Source organism: Mustela nivalis, assembly GCF_964662115.1.
Source record: "Mustela nivalis genome assembly, chromosome: 12".
In the NCBI taxonomy this organism is placed as follows: Eukaryota; Metazoa; Chordata; class Mammalia; order Carnivora; family Mustelidae; genus Mustela; species Mustela nivalis.
Genome location: NC_139031.1, coordinates 67430589 through 67440220, shown reverse-complemented (window position 1 = coordinate 67440220; position 9632 = coordinate 67430589). Strand labels below are relative to the sequence as shown.

The following is a 9632-nucleotide window of genomic DNA, read 5'->3' as shown; positions in this document are numbered from 1 at the left end:
AAGTTGAACAGCAGTGGTGAGAGTGGGCATACCTCTGGTGTTCTAGACCTTCGGGGCGAAGCTCTTGTTTTTTTTCCCATTGAGAAAATATTTTTTGTGGGCTTTTCGTAGATGACTTTTATGATATTGAGGTATGTACCCTCTATCCTTATGCTGTAGAGGGTTTTAATCAAGAAAGGATGGTGTACTTTGTCAGATGCTTTTTCTGTATTGATTGAGAGGATTCTATGGTTCTTTTTCTTTCTTTTATTAATTTATTATATCACATTGATTGATTTGTGGATATTAAACCAACCTTATAGCCCAGGAATAAATCCCACTTGGTCATGGTGAATAATTTTTTCAATGTACTATTGCATCATAGTGGCTAGTGTCTTGGTGAGAATTTTTGCATCCATGTTCATAGAAAAAGTTTGCTAGTTTTTCTTGCGTTTCTATTTTTGAAATAGCTTCAGAAGAATAGGTATTCATTCTTCTTTAAATGTTGAATATAATTTCCTTCTTGGGAAGCCATCTAGCCCTGGACTCTTGTTTGTTGGGAAATTTTCGATGACTGCTTCAGTTTCCTTGTGGTTATGGGTCTGTTCAGGTTTTCTATTTCTTCCTCTTTCAGTTTTGGTAGTTTGTACATCTCTAGGAATATGTCCATTTCTTCCAGATTGCCCAATTTGTTGGCATATAATTGCTCATAATGTTCTTATGACTGTTTGTATTTCTTTAGTGTTGGTTGTGATCTGTCCTCTTTCACTCATAATTTTATTATTTGGGACCTTTTTCTTTTCTTTTTGATAAGTCTGGTCAGGGTTTTATCAATCTTACTAATTCTTTCAAAGAACCAGCTCCTAGTTTCCTTGCTCAGTCTACTCTTATTTTGGTTTCTGTTTCACTGATTTCTGTTCTAATCATTATTAATTCTCTTCTGCTGGATTTAGGCTTTATTTGCTGTTCTTTCTCCAGCTCCTTTAGATATAAGTTTAGTTTGTATATTTGAAACCTTTCTTGTTTCATGAGAAAAGCTTATATTGCTATAAACTTTCCTCTTAGGGGACTTTCTTTGCTGCATCCCAAATATTTTGAACAGTTGTGTTTTTGTTTCCATTTGTTTCCATAAATTTATTTAAATTCTTCTGTAATTTCCTGGTTGACCCATTCATTCTTTAGTAGGATGCTTTTTAGCCTCCATGATTTGAGTTCTTTCCAAATTTCCTCCTGTGATTGAGTTCCAGCTTGGAAGCATTGTGGTCTAAAAATATGCAGGGAATGAGCCCAGTCTTTTGGTACTGGTTGAGACAAGATATGAGACCCAGTATGTGATCTGTTCTGGAGAATGTTCCAGGTACATTTGAGAAGAATGTGTATTCTGTTGGCTTAGGATAGAATGTTCTGAATATATCTATATCTATGAGGAATAGATATGGATATGGAATATATTTATATATGAAGTCCATCTGGTCCAGTGTGTCTTTCAAAGCCCTTGTTTCCTAGTTGATCTTCTACTTAGATGATCTGTCCATTGCAGTGAATGGGGTGGTGAAGTCCCACTATTATTGTATTATTATTGATGTTTTTCTTTAATTTTATCAGTTGGTTTATATAATTTGCTGCTCCCATATTAGAGGCATAACTATTTACAACTGTTAAATCTTCTTGTTTAATAGACCCTTTAATTATTATCTATTGTCCTTCCTCATCTCTTATTATAGTCTTTGGCTTAAAATCTAACTTGTCTGATAAAGATTGCTACTCCAGCCTTCTTTTGAGGTCCATTGGCATGATAAATGATTTCCCACTCCATCACTTTCAATCTAGAGGTGTCTTTAGGTCAAAAATGAGTCTTTTGCAGACAGTATATTGATGGGTCTAGCTTTTTTATACAATATGATATACCCTGTGTCTTTTGGTTGGGGCATTTAGCTCATTTACATTCAGAGTAACTATTGAAAGATGTGAATTTAGTGCCATTGTATTGTCTGTAAAGTGATTGTCACTGTATATTGTCTCTGTTCCTTTCTGGTCTATAAATAACTGTAAGCTTTAAAGCAAACTAGTTGTCTAGATGTATATAGATAAAGCTAATATATAGATATTTATATTTTAGGTGTTAGTTATTCTAGTATTATATTAGCACTCTTCATAAACATTAAAGAGCTTTAAAACTATATCCTTGCCTAGAGAGTTAGATGTCTTTATCAAATAGATAAGTTATGAGAATCACTCCCTAGAAATTACTCCCAATGTATTTACAAATCAGTTTGCATACTTCAACTTCAGCATATACTGTGGACAAATGAAGTAGTAATTAGTCCCTAAAATAGTCCTTAATGATCCCTGCCTTCTGGTGTTCACAGCCATTTATTATCCCTTTCTCTTGAGTGAGCTGGACTCACTTCTAATGAATAGAATCTAGGAGAAATGATGAGATATCATTTCTGAGATTAGGTTACAAAAAAGTTTCTGTTTTAAGTGTCCTCTCCTCCATCACTTGCTCCAGCAGAAAACAGCTCCCATGTTGGAGCTGCCCTACAGAGAGGCCCACGTGGCAAGGAACTCTGGCCAAAAGACAGTTCTTCTTTCTGAAGTTTGCTTTGGCTATTCAGGCTCTTTTGTGGTTCCATACAAATTTTAGGATAGTTTGTTCTAGTTCTCTGAAAAATATTATTGGTATTTTGATAGGGATTGCACTGACTCTGTAGATTGTTCTGAATAGTACGGATATTTTAACAATATTAATTCTTCCAATCTCTGGGCTCGGTATCAAGTCTTTCCATTTATTTGTGTCATCAGTTTCTTTCATCAGTGTCTTATATAAATGTTTGTTGTTTCAATCCACTAAGTAAATATTGGGGAAATTTGTTACACAGCAATACAAAACCAATACAATTGATATTGATATTCTCCTTACAAATTCAACGATGTGAATTTAACCTTTGAAAGAAGAAGGGTTATCATAAAAGGGAATTTATATCAAATATTCCTGCTCCTTCTGCAACAGGCGTGGGTCAGGTTCTTGCTTGCTCTCTTTCTGCTGCCATCTTGGTTCCATGTCCCCCTCACAAAATGCCTTATGAAGTCACAGAAACCGTCTCTACTACAAAGCAGGAGTTGCCACAGCTCCAGGCTGAGACAGGGTCTGGAACTGAATCTGACAGTGATGAATCAGTGTCAGACCTTGAGGAATAGGATTCCACACAGACAGCTACAAAATCAGCGCAGCTGGCAGCAGCCACTGAAATCAGTAAAGAAGCAGTCAGTAAAGCAAAACAGAGCAGGAGTGAAAAGAAGGCATGGAAAGCTATGTCCAAACTGGGTCTTTGACAGGTTAGAGGGGTTACAAGAGTCACTATTTGGAAATCTAAGAATATCCTCTTTGTCATCACAAAACCAGATGTCTACAAGAGCCCAGCTTCAGATACCTACATAGTTTTGGGGGAAGCCAAGATCGAGGATTTACCTCAGCAAACAAAACTAGCAGCTGCTGAGAAATTCAAAGTTCAAGGTGAAGCTGTCTCAAACATTCAAGAAAACACACAGACTCCAACTGTGCAAGAGGAGTGAAGAAGAAGTTGATGAAACCAGTGTAGAAGTTAAGGACATAGAATTGGTCATGTCACAGGCAAATATTTCAAGAGCAAAGGCTGTCCAAGCCCTAAAGAACAAAGTAATGATATTGTAAATGCTATTACGGAATTAACAATGTGACCATCTGAAAAGGAGGACTTTTTTTGGTGTTTCAAAAGAATAAGTGCATCTTGGTTTGAAATTTGTAATTTTTCTATCATTAATAAAGTTATGGTTTCTTGTTGGATGAAAAAAATATTTCTGGGTGAAACCAAGGAACCATCATGGTAATTTCATATCATTTGACATGATATAAAATTTATTATTTGCAATTGTGAAACATAAGGGTTAAACCATAATTGTCAGGTCCAGGCCCAGTGGCAGATACAGTAAATACGGAAGTTACTGCAGTAGTACTCATAAGTGGCCACAATATAAGAAAATAGTTGGTTCTAAAAATGATAACGAATTGATAAAGAATACAGTGATTTTTTTCAGGGAGTTGATAGCCAAATTGTTTGACTTTAACAATGATGTTTTGAGATGTTGGTAATTACAGAAATTCTAAGGCCATTTGATATCAACAGAAATCCTAAGGTGATCACAAAAGAATTTGTAACAGGAAACTAGCTCACAACATTAAGAAATGCCTGATATGAAATCTTTGACAGAAATTCTTTACAGTATCTTAGAAATGGTTTTGCTGAGGGCATAGCAGAATAGGTTACTTACCTGGCCGGTTAACACACTCTTTCAAGTTGTGCCCTCTCTTCTGGGAAATTAAAATTCTGTAGTGATAATTTGAACTATATGGGCTGCCATTCCAGAGAGCAAATCTGCCCTTACTTACAGTAATTTATCTTTGAGAATATCTTATTACCTTTATACAAAGAGTCACCTGAAAGGATGATGGAGATTGACCAACAAGATCTGACTGATTTCCACCTACAATTTCATATTCAACCAGAGGGGCCCGTGTCAGTATTTCAACCACTATTTCATATTGGATAAGATCTTAAAAGATAATAGTCATATACTCTGGATACATGATGGATGTATCCATAATTTTACTCACTTTTAACAGAAGATGTCTTGTTTGGAATGTTTGACACTGAACTACAGGGTGTTTCTTTTAGTGATTAGGACTGGAGGTTTTGGGGGTGCCTGGATAGTTCAATAGGTAAGCATTAGACTCTTGATTTTGGCTCTGGTCATGATCTTAGGGTCATGAGATAGTTAACCTGTGTCAGGCTCTGCACTAGGCATGGAGCCTGCTTGAGATTCTCCCTCTGCTCCCTCTGCTCCTCCATCCCTTCTCTCTCAAAAAAAAAAAAAAAAAAAGTTGAGATTTTGAAGTCAATCTAGTCCAACTACCTTTCTGTGTTTCCCAGCTTTACTATTTAACCCTTTTGTGAGTTTTGGTATCACCTTACTTCTCTAAGTTCTAGATCTTTTCATCTGTAAAAGGGGGTGACTAAGAACCCACCTCATGTAGTCATAAGGAATAAAATCTAAATAATGTATTTATTATAATGTTCCCAAGTAACTGCTTTATAAATTAAAATTAACATAATAAAAGTAATAATTATGGTGTCAGATCAGGTGAATACATGAATTAGTGTACTTTCCTTTTTGAGCAACTGTGAGTTGTTTTCAGAGTGCTAATGGAAAATCACTTGGAACCTTAGAACTTCATGACGTTAAAGGATTATTCAATAGAGAGAGTGATGAAAGTCACAGAATTTATTATATATACAGACAGGCTTAAAACTGAAAGTCTCTGAAAGACTTACTAGAAAACATGCTTCAGTAAAATAAAATAAGTCCAGAAGAATTAGATGCAATATGCAATAGTACATAAAGACTAGTAGGACTTATTTTCAATTTTAAAGAAGTATGTTTTTAATTGGTATATTTAATAGTATACTTAATAAGTGGATTCTTTGTCCCCTTCCGTGTAATTTGGTTCTTTCATGTGGATAGGTAAGAGATTTGAGGCAGTGTAGTTTATGAAGAACAACTGAATATTGATACTTGTTTTTTTATGACATGGAAATATAAAAAGGAGAGGTAACCGGTACTCTTGACAGTTCTTGATGTGACTACCTTTAATGTTTGTAACTGTTTTTTCCAGTGTTCCATGCATAATTTTAAATAACTGAGATGTATATTATATATGCAATATAAATATAAATATAAATATAAATATAAATATAAATTTATATAAAAATTTATATACATATAAATATAAATATAAATTTCAGTTGCCACTTGGGAAAAAAAACCCAAAAACTATCAGCATGTGATGTAGGAGGGAGAGATGAAGGAAAGAAGAGGGAAATAAAAACATATTAAGTCTCCTTTTCAGAAAGACAATATGGGGAATGATGAAAAGTTTGATGTTGATTGTAAAGTACAGATTAAGTCATGTGTTTATAAAAGTTAAGAATAACTGCTAGAAAAAAAAAGAATAGCTACTAGATAGTAATATTCTAGGATATAGTTACATAAAAGAAGTTTACAAGGTGAAAGATATATATGCAATATTATGCCAATAAGTATGAAAAGAAAATGCATAGTTTATTAATTTAAATTATAAAACTGGCACAACGTAAGTAGAATACCTGATTAGACCATCATCCATTTAATATGTTGAAGTCAAAATTAGGGGCACCTGGGTTGCTCAGTTGGTAAAGTATGTGATTCTTGATCTCTGGATCATGAGTTTGAACCTCATGTTGGGCATAGATATTACTAAAAATTAAAAAAAAATCAAAATTAAAAATGTCTGCTCTGGGAGCGGTTGGGTGGCTCAGTGGGTTAAGCCTCTGCCTTTGGCTCAGGTCATGATCTCAGGGTCCTGGGATCAAGTCCCAAATCAGGCTCTCTGCTCATCATGGGGTCTGCTTCCCCCTCTCTCTTTGCCTGCCTTTCTGCCTACTTATAATCTCTCTCTGTGTGTCTAATAAATAAATAATAAATAAATAAAATCTTTAAAAAAAAGTCTGCTTTGATCCTCAAAAGGTGCTAAGTCCTAATTCCTTTACCGGTGATGTCTACCAAACTTTCAAGCAACATGAAATTTCCAACTTATACAAACTGTTGCAGAGAATAAGAAAAGATGGAAAGCTACTAAATCAATTTTATGATTCACATAAAGCACTAGAATCATGTCTAACTAATGTTAGCAAATTGTAGCAAATTATAGGACACTCTTATATGTACAAAAATTGATAGTTCATCTAGAGACTTGCATAACCAATTTGTAAAGTATAAAAAGGAAAAATATGCTGTTTTTCATAGGCACAAGAACAACAAAATAGTTGGGAATATAACAAATTAATATTTTAAAATTCATGGAAAAATATAAAATGATACTGAAGGACCTAAAAAATGCTTTAGTATATGAAAAGATACATCTGTAGATGCATAAACAATATTTCTGACCATAGATTCTCACCATACTAATTTATGAATTCAGTTAATACCAAATAAAATCCCAATATAATTTTTCATAGCAGTTGAAAATTTAATTGAAAAATTCATATACTATAGTAAATGCAAAATGGTAGCCAAGACAATATTTAAAAAGAAAAGACGGATCATTTCCTATGTGATCTTAAAACCTAAAGTATAGTAATTAGAACTGTGTGGAATTGGCTAAAGAGAGACAAATACATCAGTGAAATTAAATAGATAATGCAGAGCCTGGTTCATGTATACTTGGGAAATTAGACCTTGATAGATGCAACATTTCATGTCAATGGAGAAAAGACAGATAATTCAATATATACTTTCCAGGCAATTGTGTCATCATTTAAAAAAACAATTATATTCTTCCTTATGGCAATTGTAATATTAAGTTCTGGATGAATTAAATAACTAAATATAAAAGATAACACAATAAAAATAATAGAAGAATGTATAAATGATTATGTTAACATCGCTGAAACAGGGAATATCTTGCAACAAGACATCAAAAATTGATAAGTTTGGCTGTATTAAATGTTAGGACTTCTCATTGATGAAATACATCTCTAATAGAATAAAAAGATGAGGACATTCAGGCAGGAAATATTTGCAATATAATGATTTGGGGTTTTCATCAAGTGTATACAAAGAATTTCTATCAATCAGTAAAAAAAAAAATGGCGTGCAATACAAATTAGCAAAAGAAAGGAGTGGTTTATAGAAGAGAATATATAAATGGTTAATGCAGATATGAAAACTAGTATTGTCCTCCAGGGAAGCAAATAATAAGTCCATTGCAAATTCTACCTATGTAATTAAACATTCTTATTTTTAAAAAAGCAAAAACATGTATTTGGGCTTTAGATTTGAATCTTGTCACTTACTAATGATGTTTTCTTGGACAAATTCTTCTTTTCTTCCCTCCAAATAAATGGAACATTATAGGGTCATTTTAAAGGTTAAATAAGATTAAATATGTAGATGGTCTGTCCAGTACTTGGTATTTAACAAGTGTTTGATAATTGTTACATAGTGTTACTTGTTACTATGCTAGGTAGGAATATGACAAAGCCAACAACACTTAAAAAAACGAGGATTATCACTTTAGTTATTAAGAGCCAGTAATGAGTAACTGGTTGTTCTATGATTCAGTGCTAAATTTTCTCTTTTTTCCCCAGCTTCTACCATTTTGCGGGGTAAAGATGATGGTTTGCTAGCCCATAGTAATTTGTCTACAGTAAAGTCTTGTTTTCCTAAAGGTTGGTTCTCTTGCAAGAGGTTGATTGCATGGATGGCCCAAATGATGGTCTCCCTATCCGGATATACCCTTCATGATGTGAGTTTGAAACTCCTCCCATTAAGAGGTAGAGTCTATTTTCCCATCCCTTGGTTATGAAATAACTTCCTATTTGTTTGGACAATAGAATATAAGGGAAGCAACAGTGTACCTGTTCCAAATGTACATTTTCAGAAGATCTCATGTATTTCCACTTTCTCAAAACCCGGCTCCCACCACCACCAAGAACAGGCCTGGGCTAGCCTAATGAGGGACCATGTGGAGAAAGGCTGAGACCCTCCAGTTTCTAGCCAATTGGTGCTTAATTTTGCAATAGGCCTGGGCTAGCCCAATGAGGGACCATGTGGAGAAAAGCTGAGACCCTCCAGTTTTTAGCCAGTTGCTGCTTGATTTTGAGGTGGATGCTTACCCAACTTTCTGTTGACTGACCAAAGATTCATGAGTGAGACCCTCTGAAACTAGAAAAATCACATAGCTGCCATAGATGTTTGAGCAATAACAAACAGTTATACAGTGATAACAAATTAATTCACCTTATCCATAATATGTACTGAACTTCCACACATTTGTTTTTTCTTGATAAAGCACGTTCAGCTTCCCCATTTCTCTCTGTAATTCCTTCATTAACAATAAATATTTAAGTGAGTGGCATAAAAATTCTTAACAAAGAAGGGATTACATGGTATTCTCTAAATTTTGATAAAACTAGCCTCATCACTTTTGACCAACTTTTGGTGGGCCTTTTTGAGTTCATGAGAAAAGGTTAGTGCCTTTTTCTTGTGTGTTTTGTTGTTATTGTTGTTCAAGGAGAGTATAAATGTATAAATAACCAGGCAAAATATGCATGATTTTTTTTAAAGTGTCAACCTTAAAACAAAAAGAAAGAAAATAAATAATCCTTTGACTTACTCTCTTTCCTTCAGGAATTGTTTTGTTTTCCACCTGGGATGTTCTCCACAATTTCAGTTGGAATTGGTTTTAGTTGTATTCCCACAACATTTAACTCTTAGACCAGTATGTGACTGGGCATCTTCCACTTTAATTGATCTAATTTGCACACATAATTCTGATGGAATTATTCATTGTAAAGTGCACCTTTGGGCCTTCCAGAATTCTGCCTTTTTTCTGTGAATCCATTGCATTAATTTACCTGCAAATTCTACCTTTCTCTAGAGGCTTCTCTTGGTTATGTAAATACTTTTGTACAGATTTCCCATTACAAACTGTTCTGAAACACTGTTCTTTCACTTTTTTTCCTGCTTAGATTTGGACATAGGCCTTGGAAGCTTCATAGTTGCAGTTCTCA

At 34.2% G+C, this 9632-nt stretch overlaps 1 pseudogene across 1 annotated transcript; it reads left to right on the top strand.

The window, feature by feature from the left end:
- Positions 1-2989: 2989 nt before the first annotated feature.
- LOC309845766 (nascent polypeptide-associated complex subunit alpha pseudogene) lies at positions 2990-3699 on the top strand (annotated as a pseudogene). Its single transcript has one exon. The product of its transcript is annotated as a nascent polypeptide-associated complex subunit alpha pseudogene (transcript).
- The last annotated feature ends 5933 nt before the right edge of the window (positions 3700-9632 follow it).